Source organism: Symphalangus syndactylus, chromosome X, assembly GCF_028878055.3.
Source record: "Symphalangus syndactylus isolate Jambi chromosome X, NHGRI_mSymSyn1-v2.1_pri, whole genome shotgun sequence".
NCBI classification, from domain to species: Eukaryota; Metazoa; Chordata; class Mammalia; order Primates; family Hylobatidae; genus Symphalangus; species Symphalangus syndactylus.
In genome coordinates, this window is record NC_072447.2 from 16606545 (window position 1) to 16630214 (window position 23670).

The 23670-nt window shown below is 46.4% G+C and overlaps 1 long non-coding RNA gene across 9 annotated transcripts in view; it reads left to right on the forward strand.

The window, feature by feature from the left end:
• Positions 1 to 19843, forward strand: part of LOC129475683 (uncharacterized) — a 57432-nt gene extending 37589 nt beyond the window's left edge. For 3 of the 9 annotated variants that reach the window (XR_010119729.1, XR_010119728.1, XR_010119730.1), the window contains one exon: positions 18558 to 19843. This is a non-coding gene — a long non-coding RNA (uncharacterized lncRNA). Of the gene's footprint in view, positions 1 to 133; positions 5091 to 12244; positions 13117 to 18557 lie in introns of those variants that run through there. The other 6 variants (XR_010119738.1, XR_010119732.1, XR_010119731.1 and 3 more) reach the window with 4 other exon arrangements.
• Positions 19844 to 23670: the final 3827 nt, after the last annotated feature.

Genomic DNA, 23670 nt, shown 5'->3' on the forward strand with positions numbered 1-23670 from the left:
ATCTGTGTCCCTGTCTGACCCAAGTTGACCACATTATAAGCATCTAGAAGCCTCACTTTACTGCTGCTCTGACCACAGCACTACTTTTATGTCCTGTGGGCAATTTTGTTTAAATGTCTGCTTTCCTCGTTAGACGCTAAGCAACATGAGAGTGAGTGTCTGGCCATGGTTTGCTCATCTGTGCATCTCCAGGACTGGCTGGGTTCCTGGGTGTGAAGAAGCAGAGGTCCACACACATGGGTGAACCTGTGCTGCTTCTCACCACCACATTGCTTGGCTTCCTTATTTCCTTCCTCTCACCTGGAATGCCTACCCTGCACTTCTCTTCAACGCCAACACCATCATTTAGCACCTCGTTCAGCTCCCAGGCATCCTAGAAGTCTTTCCTGACCCCAGGGATGCATCGTGGCGCACAATTCCTGCAGCTGCCACTATGGTGCAAGATGAGTCTAGAAGAACAGTTTTGCTGTGCGGTCACCCTTACGCGCTGTTGTGATTTTGCCTTTAAGATATTGAAAAAGACACAGAAAACACACACCATCCGATCACTTAGTTGCAGGCACATCGCCCGATGCTAAGAATATGCTGTGTTTTAGATTGACGTCTGTTGGCTCTTCAGCTTCTGCGCCGGGCTTCTTATGTCCCCTCTCAGTCCTGAATCCCACTCCCCCAATCTCGGTAACTTTGGTGGCTTTTGCACCAGCCAAAATCAGATCCTAGGTCTTCAGCAAAACCAAGAGCAAGGAACAAAATTCCCCATGGGAATCCGAGACATCACTCTAATGACTTCACTTGCTGTTGACTTGATTTCCTTCAACTGCTGCCGGGGGTTAGATAAGTTTTCTCTTGCTTCTAGGACAAAGGCTCACAGACTTTGCAGCTTAAAACAATACACATTTCTTTGCTTACAGTTCTGGAGGTAAGAAGTCTGAAATGGGTTTCCCGGGGCTCCCATCAAGGTGTCAGCAGGGCTGGCTTCCTTCTGGAGGCTCTAGGAGAGAAAGGGTTTGCTTCACATTTCCAGCTTCTAGAAGCTGCCCACACACCTTGTTATGTGGCTGCTCCCTCCATCTTCAAAGCCAGCAGTGTAGCATCTTCCAATCTCTCTCTAACTCTGACCCTCTTGCTTCCCTCTTTCAATGATAAAGACCCATGTGATAACATTGGTCCTACCTGGGTAATCCAGTAATGTCTTCTCATCTCAAGCTCAGCTGATCAGCAACCTTCATTCCATCTGCAACCTTCATTTCCCTTGCACAGGTTCTGGGAATCAGGACATGGATGTCTTTGGATCCTGCTATTGCTTCTGCCTACAACTGGTGTTACAAGACTTGGCCCACTTAATCTTGCAAATCCTTTCCGCCCCTCTTAATGAGATCTGTTCTCTATGAATGCTCAGGACCTCAGGAGTAGGGACTCCAAAGGCTGGGGGCAAAGTAGATGTGACGGGCGCCAAGCATAGGCTGTGTGACCAGATTTGGTCATGTGATTACATTGTGAGGTGACCCAGGCATTTTCGTTAGGAAGGAAAATGGTTGTAGGAGGAGGAAATTGAACACAACCCACACGTGGGTGGTTGGAAAATCTGAGAGCTCTCATGGGCATGCTCATCCATTTCACTCACCATGGTACAGGGGAAATTCTTAGACCTGTCAGTGCAACTATTTGAAATAAACATCCAAGAAAGTCAGCAAACTTCAGGTGGGATGAAGTCAGAGATCCACCCTGAAGCACAGTGAAAGCCACAAGACAGAAGTGACTGATCCCATCCCAGGGATCCTAAAGAAGATTATCATCAGACTTCCCATCGGAAACTTTGGAAGTCAGAAGGCAGTAGGCCGATAAATTCAAAATGCTAAAAAACAAAACCAATGAGAACATGCTAACCAAGAAAAAAAAATACTACATGGCTGAAGAAATCATGCAGAAATCTTAGCAACATTTTAAATGATCCAACAAGGTCTGTTGTTTCTGTGCAGATATGGGCAAACATGAGCTTGTATAGCTTATTTTTATGGGTGCAAGGAGCATGCAGTTATCTCCCCTAGCATGTTTTTTGTTTGTTTGTTTGTTTGTGTGCTTTGAGATGTCGCCCAGGCTGGAGTGCAGTGGCACAATCTTGGCTCACTGCAACCTCCGTCTCCCGGGTTCAAGCAGTTCCCTGCCTCAGCCTCCCAAGTAGCTGAGATTACAGGTGCCCGCCACCACGCCCAGCTAGTTTTTGTATTTTTAATAGAGATGGGGTTTCAGCATCTTGGCCAAGGCTGGTCTTGAACTCCTGACCTCGTGATCCACCCACGTCAGCCTCCCAAAGTGCTGGGATTACAGGTGTGAGCCACCGTGTCCAGCCTGTTTTTCTTTTTAACTCATGAATAAGTTCAGAATTTAGTTCCAGATACGTGAGAGCTCCTTGTAGATGTTTTTCATGGTGAGTCAGCTGGCTCACCCGACCTTGTCTGACTTCTTCCTTTATCTTCCCAACAGTTCAGCACCTTGGTGCAGTACAGGGTCCCATTAGCAGGTCTCATTTCCCACCACTGACTGAACATCAGCAGGCTCAATCCACAAGTCAGGGGCTGGGGATGGCTTGTCAAGAATTCCCTTTTTAGGGGCAGGAATGAAATTTATAACAACATCCATGCTGCTTGATGGAACCCTCTCTACATGGCAGGTGCTTTGCAAGCACTTTCAGAAAATCTGCACCAAACTTAGAGTAAGAATGATCGCTGTCATTCTACAAGTCAGAAACTTGAAGATCAGATTGGTGACGTGTTCAGCTAATGCACTGCTAATAAACAGCAGAAGTGAAATTCAAATATCAAGACATTTGTCCTGAAAGTCTCTGCTTGCAACTAGATTATGGCCCTGATATCCTAGGGGTGAATCAGTCTCAGTTTCCCTTCCCGGACCCCCAGCAAGTAGTACATGGGAATTATTCTAGTCCGGTATAGCAGGGAGCAGTGTAAACAGATAAACAAGGTTTTCCGGGGCCCTGGTTTAGGCAAATAAATCTTACAACATTATCTGGCTCTTTCAAGTAGTCTTTCTAGACTGTTTTGCCCAATGGAAAATAGTGTTTGTATCTTTAGAAAATGTAATACGTGTTTTTCCCCTCTCAATATTTTGCAGGGCAGAGATATTACTTTGATCTATTTTCACATTATAATTATTATTTGAGGTCTCAATTAAGACCAGCGTCTTCATCTGTGTGGGGCTCTGAGTTAAGGGCTTTCCGTAGACTCACTGCTGTGCCGTTTCTTCTAACTCCCTTGAGCAGAGGCCAGCAGTAGAGAAACTTGATAAATAACACAAGTGCTACAGTCCCTGAGCCCTCTAAGAAATAAGACACAAAGGAAAGATCCACGAACATTTTCACAGATGTGCCCAATTCCGGTGGCCCCCGGTTTCCCACCCTGCCGTTGATATTCTGCCACCCATAGTCATGATCATTGGCTACAATACAGCAGGCAAGGCTGTGCAGGAATGATGTTACAGGTGGGCTCATGGCTACATGGATGTCTAGAACTGTCTAGGTGTCCATATGCAGGAACTGAGGGAAAGTGAGAAGGAGGGAAGGATGGGTGAATGGATGGATAGATAAATGGATGGAAAGGTGGACGAATGGATAGATGCATGAATGGATGGTGAATTGGTGGGTAAAATGGAGGGATAGATGGGTGTTTGGATGGATATTTGGATGGATGGGTAGATGGGTGGATGGATGGATATAGGTGGGTGGATGGATGAATGAATGGCTGAGTGGATGGGTAGACGGATGGATGGAGAGATGGATAAGTGTTTGATGGATGAATAGACACATACATGGATGGACAGGTGTTTGGGTGGATGCGTAGGTGGAAAGGTGGATGGATAGATAGATTGATGGGTAGATGGATGGGTAGATGGATGGATGGATCAGCGAATAGATGTGTCAATGAATAGGGGGATGTATCATTGGTGGGATGGGTGAGTGGTTTGGTGGATGAGTAGATGGATGAGTGGGTGGATGGATGGATGGATGGATGGTTAGATGAGTGGATGAGTAGATGAGTGGATGGGTGGATGGATGGATGGATGGATGGATGGATGGATGGATAGATGGATAGGTAGATAAGTAGATGATTGAATGGATGGATGGATGCATGAATAAACAGGTTCATGGATGGGTGGATGAGTAGATAGATGGATGGATGGATGTGGGTGGCTGGCTAGATATGTAGATAGATGCAAAGGTGAATTCAAAGAGAAGGATAGATTTGTGAGGATGAAAGTGAGAATTTTTCTCCTTAGGTCATCAGGGGAAAATTAAATCCTTACCCACGGAGACATCTTTCATTTGAGTCAGGTGGAGGCTCTCTTTTTCTCTCTCCTGGTGACCAGGACAAAGAGAAATGCAGGTGTAGAGAGCTCTGATCAGGGAGCCTTGCCTGCCTCTTGTCCTGGGTGACCTTTACCAAATCCTCTCCTGTGTTGGGTCTCCCTAACCTTGATTTTCAAATGGTGGGTTCAGGCCTTTGCCTTTTCTGTGTCTGTGGTTCTCTGTCATCCACCAAATCTCCCAGGGAGCCCCTTCCTGCCTCCCCTCTGTCCCTTTGGCCCCCACTCCAGACCCCAGATTGGGTTCAGGATTCCTCTGTAGAAGTCATTGATGGGAGTCCACACCCTGAAAATGCCTTTAGTCTTCATTCCAGCCTCTCCTCTCTGCCAAGTGAGCTGCCCTTGCCGGCAGCAGTCACTTCCTCACACAGGGATGCTTGTTTCAGCACACTGAGTAGGTGCCGTCTCCTGAGTGGGAATTGGCTTGGCACAGGCGACCGTATGACATTGTTTCAAAAAGTCATTCAAATTCTTTGTCTTGTACATCCTGTCTGGAAGCACGTATATACATTCCCGCCTCCCCACTGGGCACGCTCTTACCCTTGCCCTGCCATTCTGGTGCTAGGAGCTGTCTGTGCTGTCCACTGGGTGGACAGAGATGTCTTCCCCATGAAAAGGGGAATCAGGGTCTTTATCTATCTCTTAGAAGCCAGGCATTGGGCACCAGGGCTCATGAACAGCTGATTTTTGAAGTGGTCCCAGGGGAAGCTGAGTTGGTGACTGATAAGAGGAAGGTCTGGGCTGGGTGTGGGGGCTCACGCCTGTAATCCCAGCACTTTTGGAGGCCGAGGCAGGTAGATCAGTCAGGAGATTGAGACCATCCTGGCCAACATGGTGAAACCCCATCTCTACTAAAAATACAAAAATTAGCTGACCATGGTGGCACACGCCTGTAATCCCAGGTACTCGGGAGGCTGAGGCAGGAGATTCGCTTGAACCTGGGAGGTGGAGGTTGCGGTGAGCCGAGATCATGCCACTGCACTCCAGCCTGGGCGACAGAGTGAGACTCCATCTCAAACAACAACAACCAAAAAAAAAAAAAAAAAAAAAAGAAGAAGAAAGGAAGAAGGAAGAAGAAGAAGAAGATCTGAAGAATTGGGATACTGAGGCATCATCTTCCTTGCCCAGTGGATTTGCAGTTTCATACCCTGGATCTCCTGAAGCTTTGGGGTTTCTTTTTCTCATTTTTTTTTCTTTTGAGACGGAGTCTTTTTTCTTTATAAATTATCCAGTCTTAGTTGTTTCTTTATAGCAATGTGAGAACAAACTAATGATGCTGGTCTCCTCAAGGAAACTCCTGCCATACCCCCTCCCTCATCTTTCTCTCTCTCTTTTTGTTTTGAGATGGAGCCTAACTCTCTCGCCCAGGCTGGAGTGCAGTGGTGTGATCTTGGCTCACTGCCACCTCCACCTCCTGGGTTCATGCCATTCTACTGCCTCAGTCTCCCGAGTAGCTGGGATTACAGGCGCTTGCCACCACGCCCGGCTAATTTTTGTATTTTTAGTAGAGATGGGGTTTCACTACGTTGGCCACGCTGGTCTCGAACTCCTGACTTCAAGCTATCTACCTGCCTCAGCCTCCCAAAGTGCTGGGGTGACAGGCGTGAGCCACTGCACCTGGCTGGGGATCCTTTTTCATCTCTGGTGGATGACAAGGTGTATTTTCCTCCTGCTGGTCCAGGGGACAACAGAGGGAGAAAGAGACTCCAGTGTTTGGGGGTCCATGTGTGTGTTCTTTTCCCCACGTAGTGCCCGCTGTGGGAGGTCACATAATGGAGATGGATAATGATGGCACAGACATATCCTGGCTGTTGGCCTCTCCTACTTTACTTCATTTGTGATGGATGCACCACCCATTGAGTTGATTATAATAAGGCTGATAAGGCTGGGTGCGGTGGCTCACATCTAATCCCAGCACTTTGGGAGGCCAAGGCAGGCGGATCACCTGAGGTCTGGAGTTCGAGACCAGCCTGACTAACATGGAGAAACCCCATCTCTACTAAAAATACAAAATTAGCTGGGCGTGGTGGCGCATGCCCGTAATCCCAGCTACTTGGGAGGCTGAGACAGGAGAATCGCTTGAACCAGGGAGGCAGAGGTTGCGGTGAGCTGAGATCGCACCATTGCACTCCAGCCTGGGCAACAAGAGGGAAACTCCATCTCAAAAAATAAATAAATAAAATAAATGAATAAATAAATAAAAGGCTGATAATAAGCAAATTGCTAACTATGGGGTCTGTGACTATGCACTCTTTCTTGTGTTCAGAACAGCTTTTCTGCAGAGTTAACTGTGCAAACCCAGGACAGCAGATTCTGTATGTGCCCTTCAAGTGGTTTAGATTGCAGATTACCAAGACAGAAAAATATGTTTGACTACCTGTCCACAGTTCTGTATTTTCGGTTCTTAATATGGGACTACAAATAAGACAACCTGAGCCTTTGTTTCCCACACCCCTGAATGCACAGAACCAGAGTTCTGAACGATGTTTTTGTTCGTTTGTTTGCTTTTGAGATGCAGTTTCGCTCTTGTCGCCCAGGCTGGGTGCAATGGTGCAATCTTGGCTCATTGCAACCTCCGCCTCCCAGGTTCAAGTGATTCTCCCACCACAGCCTCCCAAGTAGCTGGGATTACAGGCACGTGACACCACACTCGGGTAATTTTTTGTATTTTTAGTAGAGACAGGGTTTCACATGTTGGCCAGGGTGGTCTTGAACTCCTGACCTCAGGTGATCCACCCATGCGGCCTCCCAAAGTTGTTGGGATTATAGGTGTGAGCCACCGTGCCACGCCTGAGCAGTGTTTAAATCCTCAAAGCATCACTAGAATTCTGATCATTGTTTTTACAAAGAAGGAAAGGAATCATTATTGGCAAGGATGTGGAGATACTAGAATTCTCCTACTTTGCTGGTGGGAAGTTAAAGTGGTGTAGCCACTATGGAAGGCAGTTTTATAGCTCTTCAGAAAATTAAACACAGAATTACCAAGTGATATAGCAATCCTACTTCTACCTAATACCTAAAGATACTGAAAACAGATGTGCAAACAGAAATTTGTACACAAATGTATGTAGCAATATCCAAAATGCCAAAAGGTGAAAACAATCCGATGTCCATCTAATACTAAATGGATAAACCCCATGTGTTCCATCCATACAATGGAATATTATTCAGCCATGAAAAGGAATGAAATAGTCACATGCTACAACATGAATGAACCTTGAAGACATTATGCTAAGTGCAGAAAGAGAGACACAAAAGGTCACGTATTGTAGGAGTCACTTTATATAAAATGTCCAGAATAGTTAAAGCCATCAAGACAGAAATTGAATTCGTGGTTGCTTAGGGCTGGGGGGCGGAAATGAAGAGTGATTACCTGATAGATACGAAGTTTCCTTTTGCAGTGATGACAGGTTCTGGAACTAGATAGCGGTGATGGCAGCATAACACTGTGAATGTACTAAATGCGCCTGAATTGTTCACTTAAAAATGGTAAAAACAGGCCAGGCGCGGTGCCTCATGCCTGTAATCCCAGCACTTTGGGAGGCCGAGGCAGGCGGATTATGAGGTCAGGAGTTCGAGACCAGTCTGGCCAACATGGTGAAACACCGTCTCTACTAAAAATACAAAAATTATTATTTTTTTTTGTGGCACGTGCCTGTATTTTTCTGGTGGCACATGCCTGTATTGCTAGCTACTCAGGAGGCTGAGGCAGAAGAATCGCTTGAACCCGGGAGGCGAAGGTTGCAGTGAGCCGAGATTGCGCCACTGCACTCCAGCCTGGGTGACAGAATGAGACTCCGTTTCGAAAAAAAAAAAAAAAAAAAGTGAAAACAGGCTGGGTGCAGTGGCTCACACCTGTAATCTCAACTCTTTGCAAGGCCAAGGTGGGAGGATTGCTTGACCCTAGGAGTTCAAGACCAGAGTGGGCAACACAGTGAGATCCAGTCTCTACCAAAAAATTTTTAAAAATAAGCTGGGCATGGTGGCATGTGCCTGTAGTCCCGTCTCTGGAGGCTGAGGTGGGAGGATCACTTGAGCCCAGGAAGTCAAGGCTGTAATGAGAGATGTTTCTGTCACTGCACTGCAGCCTGGGTGACAGAGGGAGACCCCCATCTCTAAAACAAAAAAATACATATATACACAAATGAAAAGGTTAAATGATGAAGTTAATGTTATGGGTATTTTTCCACAACAACATCCTTCCCTACAGAAATCTCAGTGGAGAAGACAGGAGTGTGGCAGACCAACATGCTTCTGGAGCCCCACAAAGCTGTCCCTTTAATTGGTAGCACGCCTGGTAAAGGCTGTTTGCTTAGTGGATGTTGACCTCTGACCTTGTCCTCCACCTGCTGGCCCAGCGACTCCTGCTATCTTCATTTTGTCCAGTTCACCTGTCAGTCTCCAGAGCCGTAGAACCATCTATAGGTTCTTGCTTCTCCCTTTTCCTGTAGAAGCATCTCCTGGGAATCACCCCTGACCAAAAGCCCCAGGCACCTCTCCAAGACCCCCTCCAGAAGCCTAAACACCCCTTAACATTCATTGCCTTTGGTCCTACCCGAAGTCAACAAGTTCCAAACTCGTCAGAAACCCGGAGAGGTCTCAGCCCCGAATCAATAGCAGCCGTTGTCAGCTCCTCCCAGCTCAAAGTCCCCCAGAGATCAGTTCCCTGGTCTGAGTCAGGAATGAGAGACTGAAAAGCACGGGGATCTGGTGCTTTTTCTTCTTAGGGATCTGGTGCTTTTTCTTCATAAGCTTACTCCCTCTCCCCGCCAAAAAACTTACCAACTGAAAGACCACTGATTGGTTGGGTCAACCAACCTCAACCACCAGATGTCTTTGAGATGGGGAGCCAGCCCCCTAAAGCTGAGTCTCTGTGTGTGGCTTCCAAATACCTGGTCCCCTGGGTGCAGACAGAAGAGAGGACGCAGAGGCTGGACATCTCCCAGAAGAGGGGGAGACTGGCTGGGCACCAAATAATCTTGCTTCCGTCTCTGATGTCATAGGAACATGAACAGACTTGGAGATGCTGATTGAAAGTAAATGTCACCTGAAGGAGACACTGGTTCCAGAGCCATTAGTTCCTAACCTCCTACCATACTCTCTGTATGGTGGAAGATGCCAAAACATTCTCAGAGCTTGAGAAAAAAGAGGAATTGAGAGAAGGGATGGGGGTCAAGAGATAGAGAAGGGGAGGGGGAATGTGAGAGAAGGGAGGGACAGAGGAGAAGTGAGGAAGGATAACTTAGAAGCTCAGGTCTAACTTCACCCCACTCCCCTTAGGACCCCCCCACTCTAACTTGTTTCTGAGAGTTCCTGGGGGCCACCGATAAACAATGAGGTTAAATGTAAATGGAAGGGCAGGACTCTGTTGAAGTCTGCAGAAGGTACCCTGTTGGCTGCATAGTCACCAGCTCTCATGACCCAAAGAGGAGAGTGAGCAGGTGACTGGATCATCAGTGAGGGTAAATTTGGAAGACAGAATTGGGGCCAGGTGCAGTGGCTCACAACTGTAACCCCAGGACCTTTGGAGGCCAAGGTAGAAGGAGCACTTGAACCTCAGGAGTTTGAGACCAGCCTGGGCAACATAGCCAGACCTGTCTCTACAAATAATTTTTAAAAATTAATTGAAGGATTTCTAAAGATTACTTGAGTGGTTCATGTCTCCTGGAGTCAGAACCCAGGGAGGATTTTTGCTGAAATACCAAAGCCACAGGGAGCATGAATAGCGATGTTCAGACAGAAATTAAGTTTGAAGAAATAGATTTTGGCAGAGAGGCATGTGGCCACAGACGAGAACTCATCATGCATTCATTCTTTCACTCACTCAACAAAAATTAAATGGACTCCCTCTAATGGCATTTCCCTCTCTTGACAAGAGGGATACATCAGAGAGAGACAGGCTGAAGGAATGTAGAGTTGATACGGGACCTGGGAGCTTTCCAAAGGTACTGTGCTCTCCTGTGCTCTTCTTCGCATCCCAGTCTCTACGATGTTGACTGTGTTCGTGGGTGTTACATCGCTGTTGAGATACCAGAAACAATATGCATGAACCACAGTGACAAATGTCATTCATAATCCTTTTCGGCACAGAATAGCCTACAGAAATGTCTTCTGTGTACCTTCCCCTGGAATAGTTTGTGATTCTGATGCAACTGAAGACAAAACATCTCTTACCCATGGCCTCTCTTGAATCAATTTTATCTCCAATCTGCCTTTTCATGGGCACTCTAACAAGAAAGCAAACAAGGAAAGTTCAGCTGGTCTAGCAGTTTTGAGACAGCAAATTATCTCACTGTTGATGTGGACAAAGAGCCTCTTGCAGAAAGGCTATACTTAACTCTTGAGAGTCTGGGTCCCAGCTTTTTTTTTTTTTTTTTTTTTACTCAGAGAGGTGTAAATCTGAAAGAATCTGGGTCCCAGCTGAGCTGGGAGAGGTGTAAAACCACAGAGGCATGCCTCCACTCAGAACGCATCATTATCGTGCTTTCATATGGAAGGCACAGCCGTTCACTCATTGTCTGATAGGCGTTTCCATTGAGCGTTGGATCTCTTCAAATCAAGTGTCTGCAAACATGATGGTTTTTGCACTGACGCTGAGGATGAATCCAATAGGAAAGATACAGAGAAACATCACATTGCACCCCAGAGACATATGCAATTATTACTGATTAAAAATATAATGAAAATTAGGAGGCAGTGGCAGGCGGATCATAAGGTCAGGAGTTTGAGACCAGCCTGGCCAATATGGTGAAACCCCATCTCTACTAAAAATACAAAAATTAGCCAGGCGTGGTGGCATGCACCTGTAGTCCCAGCTACTCGGGAGGCTGAGGCAGGAGAATAACTTGAACCTGGGAGGTGGAGGTTGCAGTGAGCCGAGATGGCGCCACGGCATTCCAGCCTGGGTGACAGAGCAACACTCCGTCTCAATAATAATAGTAATAATAATGAAAAATAAATAAAAGAGGAACAAGGGAAACCAAGAATAAGCATATAGAGGAGCAGTTTCACATGCAATTTCATTTTAATTATTTCTGCTTTAAGTTTGTTATTTAAATGGTATCTCAAATGAACAAGGCTGGCCACTCGTTCCCTCTTCTGTTACCCTATCGTTGGAGGTTTTGTTCTTTGCCTTGGTATATGTTGAGAGAACCCAGAGGTCTGTGAGTGAAATTCCAGGGCTCCATCAGCTCAGATGGGACCAAGTCTGCATCTCTGCGTTCACTCACTTGTAACTGCAATTCAGCATTGCCTGTAGATTTCTCACCAACCATTATCACAAATACTTTCCTATCACTGTACACGAGTTGCAGATGAAATATCCTTTATGCTCATGACCACTTCAGCGTTACTGTGCTCCTTGGACCTGCCTCAAAATATTTTAATCTTATGAATATCTAATACGTTACTGTGTTTCCATTACACTAAATAAAACAATGACTTAGCAGTTGTCCCGGTGAAGGGAACCACTTCCAGCAGGTGGGACTAATCATTCAAGGTTTTCAAAAGTTCTCTGTGTAGTTGGATTTTAAGCTCCAGAGTTAATCTGATAGAACTTGCTCATCTGGTTTTAAGAAGTGTGGTTAGTGGGGATCTCTTGACTGTAGAATTCGTTTTAAAACAGCACATTTGCTTCTGACAGTGGGTAAATTTTACCTTGGGCAGAATTGTATGGCCTTGATGGTAGTTAGTGTAAATTAGTATGAATTAACTTGGGCATATGTGAAAATTAGTATAGCAGAAATTAATGAAGGCATATGTGAAATTTTGCAATTATTTTCTATATTCACCTAAAATGGAATTGCACTGGAAATATAGTATGCTGCTTTTGTGATTTCTACATATCTCTGTTTTTTTCTCATATCAGATTCTACTTTACCCCTCAGTGACAGTCATTTCACACTCCTCTCTGTCTCAGTGTCTGAGGCATCCTGGGACCATCCTGGCTGGAAAGCATAAGGACATTGCTGGCCTGAGCTGAAGTGCTGATTCAAATAAATTGAAAGCTGAATTGCCTTAGGAAGAGCTACTTTACCCAGGAACAAATATGGAGAGGAACTCCTTGAAACTGTGTTCTCAAGTAGACCACTTTTGAGAAATTATACATTTATCGTAACATCTCAAGTCCTGCTCTGCATAGAATAAGCCATTATTATCCAGAAAAGTTCTCCATTCCCTGCGATTCATAAGGAAATGCAGGCCTAACCAGAAAACAGGAACTGCGACAACCTTGCATCAGACACATTCAATCTCTCTATTCACAGTTGCGTTCTCTCTCTCTCTTTTTTTTTGTTTACAAAGCCCATCACCCATAACTCGGAAAAAAAAACAAAAACAAAACAGATGAGCACATTGTTGAGCTCGCTTCTGAGAAAGCTTCTCATTGCGAGTGCCGGGATTCCACATTTCTCAAGCACCTTCGCTCCTCCAGAAAGCGTATTTCTAGTTCCGTGGTGATATGAGAGAGAAATGACAATTGTCTATATTATCAGGATGGCCCATTGTTCTCTGTGGATCTCAATCAATGTGGACATCAGCCATGATCAAGCTCTTTCTTTTCTTTCTCTCTCCTTCCTTCCTTCCTCCTTCCCCTTCTATACCCCTCCCCCTTTCCTTTGTTTCTTGCTTCATTTCTTTCTCCCTTCCCTTCCCTCCTCTCTTCTCCTCCCTTTCCTCCCTTTCCCCCTCCCCTTCCCCCTCCCCTTCCCCCTCCCCTTCCCCCTTCCCCCTTCCCCCTCCCCTTCCCTCCCATTCCTCTTCCCTTCCCCTCCCCTTCCCCCTTCCCTTCCCCTCCCCTTCCCCCTTCCCTTCCCCCTTCCCTTCCCCCTTCCCTTCCCCCTTCCCTTCCCCCTTCCCCCTCCCCCTCCCCTCCCCTCCCCTCCCCCTCCTTCCCCCTCCCCTTCCCCCTTCTCCCTCCCCTTCCCTCCTATTCCTCTTCCCTTCCCCCTCCCCTCCTCCCTCCCCTTCCTCCTTCCCCCCCCCTTCCCCTTCCTCCCCTTCCCCCCCCTTCACCCTCCCCTTCCCCCTCCCCTTCCCCCTCCCCTTCCCCTCCCCTGCCCCCTTCCCCATCCCCTTCCCCTCCCCTGCCCCCTCCCCTTCCCTCCACTTCCCCCTCCACTCCCGTCCCCCTTCCCTTTTCTTTTCCCTTCTTTTCTTTTCTTGAGACAGGATCTCACTCTGTTGCCCAGCCTGGAGTACAGTGAAGTGATCATGGCTCACTGCAGCTTCGACCTCCTGGGCTCAAGCCATGCTCTCTCCTCAGCCTCCTGAGTAGCTGAGTAGCTGGGACTACACACACACACCCCCATGCCTGCCTAATTTTTTAAATTTTTATATTTTTTTGAGACAGGGTTTCATGCAGGTTTTCATGTCCAAGCTGGAGTGCAGTGGTACAATCTCTTGGCTCACTGCAACCTCTGCCTCCTGGGCTAAAGCGATATTCCTACCTTGGCCTCCTAAGTAGCTGCAGCCACAGGCACTAGCCACCACATTCGGCTATTTTTTTTTTTATTTTTTAAAGACACAAGGTTTCACCATGTTGTCCAGGTTGGTCTCGAACTCCTGAGCTCAAGCGATACACCCACCTTAGCCTCCCAAAGTGCTGGGATCACAGGCATGAACCACCATGCCCAGCCTGGTTAATGTTTAAATGTTTCCTGGAGATGGGGCTTCACTATGTAGCGCAGGCTGGTCTTGAACTCCTGGGCTCAAGTGATCCTCCCACCTCAGCCTCCTAAAGTGCTGGGATGACAGACATGCACCCCCACACTCAGAGATATTATTTTCTTTTCTTTCTTTTTTTTTTTGCCTTTTTAAAATTTTTTTGAGAGGGGTCTTGCTTTTCTCCCCCAGGCTTGAGTGCAATGGCTCGATTTCAGCTCACTGCAACCTCCACTACCCGGGATCAGACAATTCTCCTGCCTCTGCCTCCCAAGTAGCTGGGATTACAGGCGTCCGCCGCCATACCCAGCTAATTTTTGTATTTTTAGTAGAGACGGGGTTTCATTATGTTACCCAGGCTGGTCTCAAACTCCTGACCTCAGGTGATCCGCCCGCCTCGGTCTCCCAAAGTGCTGGGATTACAGGCGTGAGTCACCTCGCCTGGCTGACCATGCCTTTACACAAACGTCCTAGACCCTGGGGATGACAGCAGACCAGAGAGCGATTGAACTATGCAGAGTCCCAGCCTCACCTCCCAAATCCCTTCTCCTCTCTCGTTTGCCCACCTATTACCCCCACCTTAAACAAACACCCCGTAGAAATACCCACTAGGGCCAGACACATTATGTGAGGCTCTTCGTTTTTTATTCTTTTTTTTTTTTTTTTTTTTTTTGAGATGGAGTCTCACTCTGTTGCCCAGGCTGGAGTGCAGTGGCGTGATCTTGGCTCACTGCAACCTCTGTCCCCCCGGATTCAAGCGATTCTCCTGCCTCAGTCTCCTGAGTAGGTGGGATTACAGGTGTGCACCACCATGCCTGGCTAATTTTTGTATTTCTAGTAGAGACGGGGTTTCGCCATATTGGCCAGGCTGGTCTCGAACTCCTGACCTCAGGTGATCCACCTGCCTCGGCCTCCCAAAGTGCTGGGATTAACAGGTGTGAGCCACCACGCCTGGCTGACCATGTTTTCATACAAGCGTCCCAGACCCTGGATATGACAGCAGACCAGAGAGTGATTGAACTATGCAGAGTTCCAGCCCCACCTCCCAAATCCCTTCTCTGTCTTTTGCCCACCTACTACCCCCACCTTAAACAAACACCCTGTATCAATACCCACTAGGGCCAGAGGCATTATTTGAGGCTCTTCATTATATTCTGAGACATCAATAGATTATATGTGTTGGCAGAATAATTGACTTTGCAATTTACATTGGTGATATAGGAGGGACAGATCCTGCTTCTCGGAAACCTTCATGATTTGCACGTGTGCCTGCATCCTCCTTTGCAGGTGCGGTGTTTGGGAAGGAGCAGTGAGCCACAGGGGGATGGGAGCCCAAGGTGTGGCCCTGCAGGGAGGGTCCAATGGCCCATGAGTGTGGGTGATTCAAGAGTGTCAGAGCGGCTGGGCACGGTGGCTCACTCCTGTAATCTCAGCACTTTGGGAGGCCAAGGCGGGCAGATTACCTGAGGTCGGGAGTTGGAGACCAGCCTGGCCAAGGTGGTGAAACCTGTCTCCACTGAAAATACAAAAATTAGCTAAGTGTGGTGGCAGGTGCCTGTAATCCCAGCTACTTGGGAGGCTGAGGCAGGGAGGTGCTTGAACCCGGGAGGTGGAGGTTGCAGTGAGCCAAGATCATGCCACTGCACTCCAGCCTGGGCAACAGGATGAGACTCCGTCTCAAAAAAAAAAAAAAAAAAGAACATCTGTCATTTGCAACAATACAGGTGAATGTGAAGGATATTATGTTCAGTGAAATAAGCCAGGCCCAGAAAGACAAGTACCACATGATCTCATTCCTATGTAAAAGTCTAGAAACCTTGATTTCACAGAAGCAGAGAGCACAGTGGTGGTTACCAGGGGATGGGCATGGGTGGGGCATAGGAAGATGTTGGTCAGAGTATTACAGGCCACTAGACAGGCATGGGCGGGCAGGAGAGGGCTTTTCTCCCACCCACCAGCAATGCCAGGTGATGGTTCAGCGATGATCGCATTGCCTCTCTAAAAAATGATAAATTGGCGGCTGGGCACGGTGGCACACGCCTGTAATCCCAGCACTTTGGAAGGCCAAGGCAGGTGGATCACGAGGTCAGGAGTTCAAGACCAGCCTGGCCAAGATGGTGAAACCCCATCTCTACTAAAAATACAAAATTAGCCAGGCATGATGGTGCATGCCTGTGATCCCAGCTACTCGGGAGGCCGAGGCAGGAGAATTGCTTGAAACCGGGAGGCGGAGGTTGTTGCAGTGAGCTGAGATCGTGCCACTGCACTCCAGCCTGGGCAATAGAGTGAGACTCGGTGTCAAAAAAAAAAAAAAAAAAAAAAAAAGATAACTTGGCAGCCCGTGGCAGGGAGAGACCATTTCCTGATGTTCCACACCTGTCACACTCAATTGTTCATTGAGTGCAAGTGCCGTGGAGACACAACTTCCTAAGCATGCACATTAGGAGAAAACATGGCGGAATATGACCTTCTGAGGTTACTCCACTGGAAACAGGAAGAGCGGCACGCTACAACTTCCTAAAACTCATGCTCAAGCATAAGGAGGGCACTGTGTATGTGGGCAGCTCACCCTAGGGGAAGAATCATGGGAAAGGGATACAAGATGCTTGAAGTGGACCAGCCTATAAGGTCCTATAAAGTTAAGCACCACACTTGTTCTTCAGGGCTCCTGCTTGGGTCTCTTTCAAGTGTACTTCCGTTCTTTTCTGTTCTAAAGCTTTTAAAATAAACTTCCACTCGGCTAGGCGCAGTGGCTCATGCCTATAATCCTAGCACTTTGGGAGGCTGAGGTGGGTGGATCAGAAGGTCAGAAGTTCGAGACCAGCCTAGCCAATACGGTGAAACCCCGTCTCTACTAAAAATACAAAAATTAGCCGTGCATGGTGGTGCACACCTGTAATCCCAGCTACTTGGGAGATTGAGGCAGGAGAATCGCTTGAACCCGGGAGGTGGAGGTTGCAATGAGCCGAGATCACACTGCTGCACTCCAGCCTGGGCGGCAAGAGTGAGACTCTGTCTCAAAACAAAAACAAAAACCTTCCACACCTGCTCTGAAACTTGCCTGGGTCTCTCTCTCTGCCTTATGGCCCTCAGTCAAATTCTTTTGTCTGAGGAGGCAAGAATTCCAGTGGCTGCAGGCCTGTATGGATTCACCACTGGTAACTCAGATACCTTCCACCGCATTATAATAAAAGGACAGAACATTTCAGTTAGACCTAAGGAATAAATTCAAGAGATAATATTGCACAATGTGGTGATTGTAGTTAATATCAATGTACTGCATACTTGAAAACCACTAAGACAGTAGATTTTAACTGTTTTCACCACATTAAAAAAATAAGTATGGGCTGGGAATGGTGGCTCACGCCTGTAATCCCAGCACTTTGGGAGGGTGAGGGGGGTGGATCACGAGGACAGGAGATTGAGACCATCCTGGCTAACACAGTGGAACCCCATCTCTACTAAAAATACAAAAATTTAGCCAGGCGTGGTGGCAGGCACCTATAGTCCCAGCTACTTGGGAGGCTGAGGCAGGAGAATTGCTTGAACCCAGGAGGCAGAGGTTGCAGTGAGCCAAGATTACACCACTGCACTCCAGCCTGGGTGACAGAGCCAGACTCCGTCTAAAAAAAAAAAAAGTATGTATGGTAATATGTTAATTAGTTTTAGTTACCCATCCCATAATGGATACATATTTCAGTATATGAATGGAACATCATGTTGTATATCAGAAGCATATCTAATTTTTATTTGTCAATGACAAAAAGAAAATAGTCCTCATCATTGTGACTGGCTAGGCTAAACACACATACACTATTTTTATTTCTGCAGTTACTCTTCTATTTCTGTGCTATGTCTTAAAATTATCCATTGCAAATGGCATGTAGCTTTGAAAATATAAACTTGCCACCTGATCTAAAACTTTTCAGTTCTGTCATATTTTTTTTTTTTTTTTTTTTTTGAGATGGAGTCTCGTTCCGTTGCCCAGGCTGGAGTGCAGTGATGCGATCTTGGCTTACTGCAACCTCTACCTCCTGGGTTCAAGCAATTCTCCTGCCTCAGCCTCCCGAGTAGCTGGGACTACAGGTGCATGCTGCCACGCCCGGCTAATTTTTTGTATTTTAGTAGAAACAGGATTTCACTGTTGTTGCCCGGTCTGGTCTGGAACTCCACCCGCCTCAGCCTCCCAAAGTGCTAGGATTACAGGCGTGAGCCACCGCGCCCAGCCTCTGTCATAGTTTTTAAAACACCCACACCACAACAGTAATCCTTACTCAACTTCAGCTCCTCATCCTTTGTCTAAGCCAAGTTTAGCCGAAGAAAACATCTGCTGAGAAAGTAAAAACAAAAACATCTGCCAAAGGCAAGAACGCAGTGGGAAGCCCCCTGAGCCCCGTGGCCTGCAGAGTCTGTTCTAGTGACAAAACAGGCAGCTGGAAGAGAGCAGGGCTGCGAGACAGCGTGGGTGGGTTTTATCTGCTGCTTTTGTAAATTCATTGCATGATGCGTCTGTTTTTCAGAGGCCCCAAAACAAAGAAACAAAGCCCCACAGAGTTCACCCAGAGGGAAAGCCTTCATTGGATCAGGCTATAGGAGAAGGACTCTCCCCTGAGAAAGATAAATACTTACTTTGGCGCCGTGTTTAGAGAAAAAGGAAGAACGATGGCCTTCCCGTAGAAACATTTACTTACTTCGTGATTTGAAAATGGACTTCTATGTTTTAGGAATTATGTGGACGGGATGTTTTCTTAGGTGATAGGAGTTGAAATTGCAGAGGGGAGCAGGTGCCATGTGCCAGCAATGGCCGGCCTTCCTTCCTTCCTTCCTTAATGGCCGGCCTTCCTTCCTTCATTCCTTCCTTCCTTAATGGCCTGCCTTCCTTCCTTCCTTCCTTCCTTAATGGCCGGCCTGCCTTCCTTCCTTCCCTCCTTCCTTCGTTCCTCCCTTCCTCCCTCCATTCCTCCTTCACCCCCCTCTGTTTCTTCCTTCTTTCTGTGTTCATTCGTTCGTTCTTTCTTTTTCTTTCTTTCTTTTTTCTTTCTCTTTCTTTCTCTTTCTTTCTTTCTTTCTTTCTTTCTTTCTTTCTTTCTTTCTCTCTCTCTCTCTCTCTCTTTCATTTTGTTTGTTTTAATGAGTGAGAGTAGAGAGAAAAGCACTGTTTTTATTTTTTGTCTACCTTTATTGTAAGGAGAGAGTGAGGATACCATGCCACACATGCACGGTTCTGAGCAGAGGGCTGCACCCTGCTTAGTTCTAAAGACACCTAGATTTTATCCCGAAAGCCACTGAGAGGCCCACATTTTGAAACACTCAGCCTCTCAGAAGAGGATAGAATGGGTTGCCAGTGTAATAGGGAGAGAAATCGAACATAGCTGACTCCATCTTGCTTCTGACTCCTCAAGCTAACTGCTTTTAGGCACTTCTGCACATGGGCCAAGTTAATCATGGAAAGAACCTAGATTACAGTTTAACTGGAAAGCAAGGATGATAAGAGTTCCTTTCCAAAACTAACCTCTGAGGAGATAAGAAGGGCATGCACACAAGTAACAATGTTATGTTGAAGATTTGTAGGAGCACTGTGACCTGAGCAAGGACAAAGAAGTTTTGCAATCTCTTTGGGCCCCTGCTGATGCCCAAGTGTCTGTGGTCACCAGCCACCCCTCTCACCTCAGTCTCCTCCTTGTTCTCCTTCCCAATGTACAAAGAAGCCTGAGATTCATGCCTTTAAAGATGGTTCGTTAGGACATGGGTCCAGTATCTTCCTGACTTGCTGGCTCTCCAAATAAAGATGCTTTTCTTGCTCTAACTTTTTGTCTCTTGAATGATTGGCTGTTATGCAGTGAGCCTCAGGAACTTTGGACTCCACAGCACCAGGACAGCTCTCAGGACTCCCAGTCTCTATTGGGTGCAGGAATCACTGGGGAGTCTGGCTGAAATGCAGACTCTGATTGAGGAGGCCTGGGACATGAGCCCTGAGATTCTGCATCTCCAGTAAGCACCAAGGGGAGGTTGGTGCTGCTGATCCAGGGACCACACCTTGGAGAGCAATGCTGAGAAGCTGCTGGAAGAGCCCAGGCTGATGAGGATCTGAACATGGTCCATAGCAGGGAGGTTGGGGAAAATGAGATAAAAATGTTAAAAATGGCAGTTACCTTCCTGGAGAAGAAATGGCTTTTCCATTCCTTATTAGGCCCATGTATTTGGAACTAGCCCCCAGTGGTTGCCTTCCTGTTATATACCTGCAGTTACCATGTTCTTGTTAAGGAAGAATTGCAAATGCAAAAAAAAAAAAAAAAGAGGAAGTTGATCATGTTTGGTTGCTTTTGATCATGTTTGGTCATCACAATAAGTAGATAAAATCTGAAATTTCCCCCTGACTTTGCAAAATGTTTTCTTCCAAGGAGAGCAATAGACATGTGTCAGGCTTATTGGATTCCTTTGGTTCCCAAACAGCTTGCCATGAGGTATGAAGGACACGTGATCTTTTATGTAATTGGTGAGACCCAATGTCTTCCAGGTGTTGGGTGTCTCATCCCAGTGTGAGGATTTTTTTTTATTATTTTTTTGAGATGGAGTCTTGCTCTGTTGCCCTGGCTAGAGTGCAATGGTGCAATCTTGGCTCACTGCAACCTCCACCTCTCAGGTTCAAGTGATTTTCCTGTCTCAGCCTCCTGAGCAGCTGAGATTACAGGTGCGTGCCACCACACTCAGCTAATTTTTTGTATTTTAGTAGAGATGGGATTTCACCGTGTTGCCCAGGCTGGTCTTGAACTCCTGACCTCAGGCAATCCACGCCCCTCGGCCTCCCAAAGTGCTGGGATTACAGGCATGAGCCATCGCGCCTGGCCGAGGGCAGATATGTATTTAAAACTTAATTTCCCTTTAGAAAAGATAATTTAACCTAGATGTTGGTTCTTAATTTGTCTTGAGCAAACGTTGTCGTTGCTAATAGGAATTTTTAAAGTCATCAATTGGTTCAAACAGTTTTGTGTGATTCACCTCTAAATGTTTTCAGCAGAGAGAGTAGCAAGAAAGAAAAGGTAAATTTTTTTTTTTTTTTTTTTTGAGATGGAGTCTCACTCTGTCACCCAGGCTAGAGTGCAGTGGTGCAACCTCGTCTCACTGCAACCTCTGCCTCCCAGGTTCAGGCGATTCCCCTGGCTCAGCCTCTCAAGTAGCTGGGACTATAGGTGCCTGCCACCACACCGGCTAATTTTTTGTATTTTTAGTAGAGATGGGGTTTCACTGTGTTAGCCAGGATGGTCTCAATCTCCTGACCTCGTGATCCGCCCGCCTTGGCCTCCCAAAGTGCTGGGATTACAGGCGTGAGACACCACGCCCGGCCCAGAAAAGGTAATTTTAAAGGCAAAGAAGCGAGATGACTTGAGTAACGGTATTCCCCATGCATGGTTATTAACCAATGTTTCCTGACTGCCTACCTGTCAAAAACATTGAACAGGTAGAATGTGTGGTCCCAGGAGGTGACAAACTTCCTATTTTAAATGAAATATTAAAAAACAGATTAGATGTCCAAGTCAAAGGGGTGATAAGGAATTTCATGGGAGTTCAATGATCTTTTAAAAAAAAATGATTGTAAGCCTATTAGGAAGTAGCATATAAAGTTTGCTATGGTCTGAATGTTGATATCTTTTGGCTGCAATATTTTGCTGCTTATGCTTTTTTTCTCATACTTTCCTTCCCCTGCGTATATTTTCTTTACATTAAATTTTTCTTTACATTAAAAATATTCCTTTTTTTTTTTCTGAGACGCAGTTTCGCTCTGCCACCCAGGCTGGAATACAGTGGCGCAATCTCAGCTCACTGCAACCTCCGCCTCTGGGTTGAAGTGATTCTCTTGCCTCAGTCTCCCGAGTAGCTGGAATTACAGGCATGCACCACCATGCCCAGATAATTTTTGTATTTTAAGTAGAAACAGGGTTTCATCATGTTGGCCAGGCTTGTCTTGAACTCCTGACCTCAAGTGATCTGCCCGCCTCAGCCTCCCAAATTGCTGGGATTACAGGCGTGAGCCACCGTGCCCAGCCCTGCAGTGGCATCTAAAAAGGAAATTGTTTCCATCGCAAAACATTTTCTGTGACTTTTGGCTGCAATATTTTGCTTCTTATGCTCTTTTTTTTCCCATACTTTTCCTCCCCTGACTACATTTTCTTTAAATTTTTTTCTGTACATTAAAAATATTCTTTATATGTTAAGTATAAAGAATATTTCAAGCACTCTTCTGTAAATTAAACAAAAAAGAGGCTGAATTTTGCAACAGTGACATGCAGTGCAACAGTGACATGCAGTACAACAGCATCTCCGCAGACAGACGAGAAGAAAAGTGATCTCTCCCAACAGAAAATGCTGACAGTAAGAAATTAAGCCCCATGTTTTCACGTGAAAACTCCCAGTTCAAAACCGTACAAACATTGAAACGTCATGTGAAGAAAATTGTCTGCCAAATTCATCTCTATATTTTATTTACTCTTCTTGAGGATAATTTGGAATACAATCAGTCCTCTGCCAGAATAATGTTTTATTTCTGTATTTATCTATTCTTACTCCATTTATTCCAAAAAGCATATGAGAAGGCTTTCAGACAAAATGGCTTTAATTTGACTTTTAAAGCAGAACAGCAACATTCTAGGAATCAGAGGCAGAAGTCAATGCCTTTTATAGTTACCTGTCTTCAAGAGTTGAATTTTCCTGGCACAGCAGTACTAGAAGATAGAACCCCAGTTGAACGGGCTTTTCATTCTTAGTCCTATGACTTTTTTTTTTTTTTTTTTTTTTTGAGATGGAGTCTTATTCTGTCGCCCAGGCTGGAATGCAGTGGCATGATCTCGGCTCACTGAAGCCTCCACCTCCCGGGTTCAAGCGGTTCTCATGCCTCAGCCTCCCGAGTAGCTGGGATTACAGGCCCATGCCACCACACCTGGCTAATTTTTGTATTTTTAGTAGAGACAGGGTTTCACCATATTGGCCAGGCTGATCTCAAACTCTTGCCCTTGTGATCCACCTGCCTCTGCCTCCCAAAGTGCTGGGATTACAGGTGTAAGCCACTGTACCCAGCCCTGTCCTGTGACTTTAAAGGAGGGACGGCCCTTGACATGTAATTTTTGTGCTTAATCTATATCCCTGGACTATAGTCCTCTTTACCCTTCGATGTCCACTTTCTCCCCTGGGAGTTGATTTTTGGAGACTATATCAGAGGGACTCAGCCCTGTGAGTTTGTAAATAGTGTTGGCCAATCTAGGGGACTGAAATTTGACAGTAAAACTTGTATCAGGGTGAACCGTGGCCCTTCCAAACTCCTGTCTCCCAGGGACTTCAGAATGAGACCTTATGTGGAAATAGGGTCTTTGCAGATGCATTTGTTAAGATGAATGAGAGTGAGCCCTAAATCCAATGACAGGCATCCTTCTAAGAGACGGAAGAAGAGACACAGACGGAGACACAGAGGAGAAGGTCATGTGGAGATGGAGGCAGAGACTGACATAAGATGGCCACAAGGCCAGGGACTCCTGGAGCCACAAGGGGCTGGGAGAGGCAAAAAGGAGCCTCCGCTAGAGCCTCTGGAAGCAACTGGATACAACTGCAGTGGGCTGTACAGTGGTCCTCCTAAAAGATATG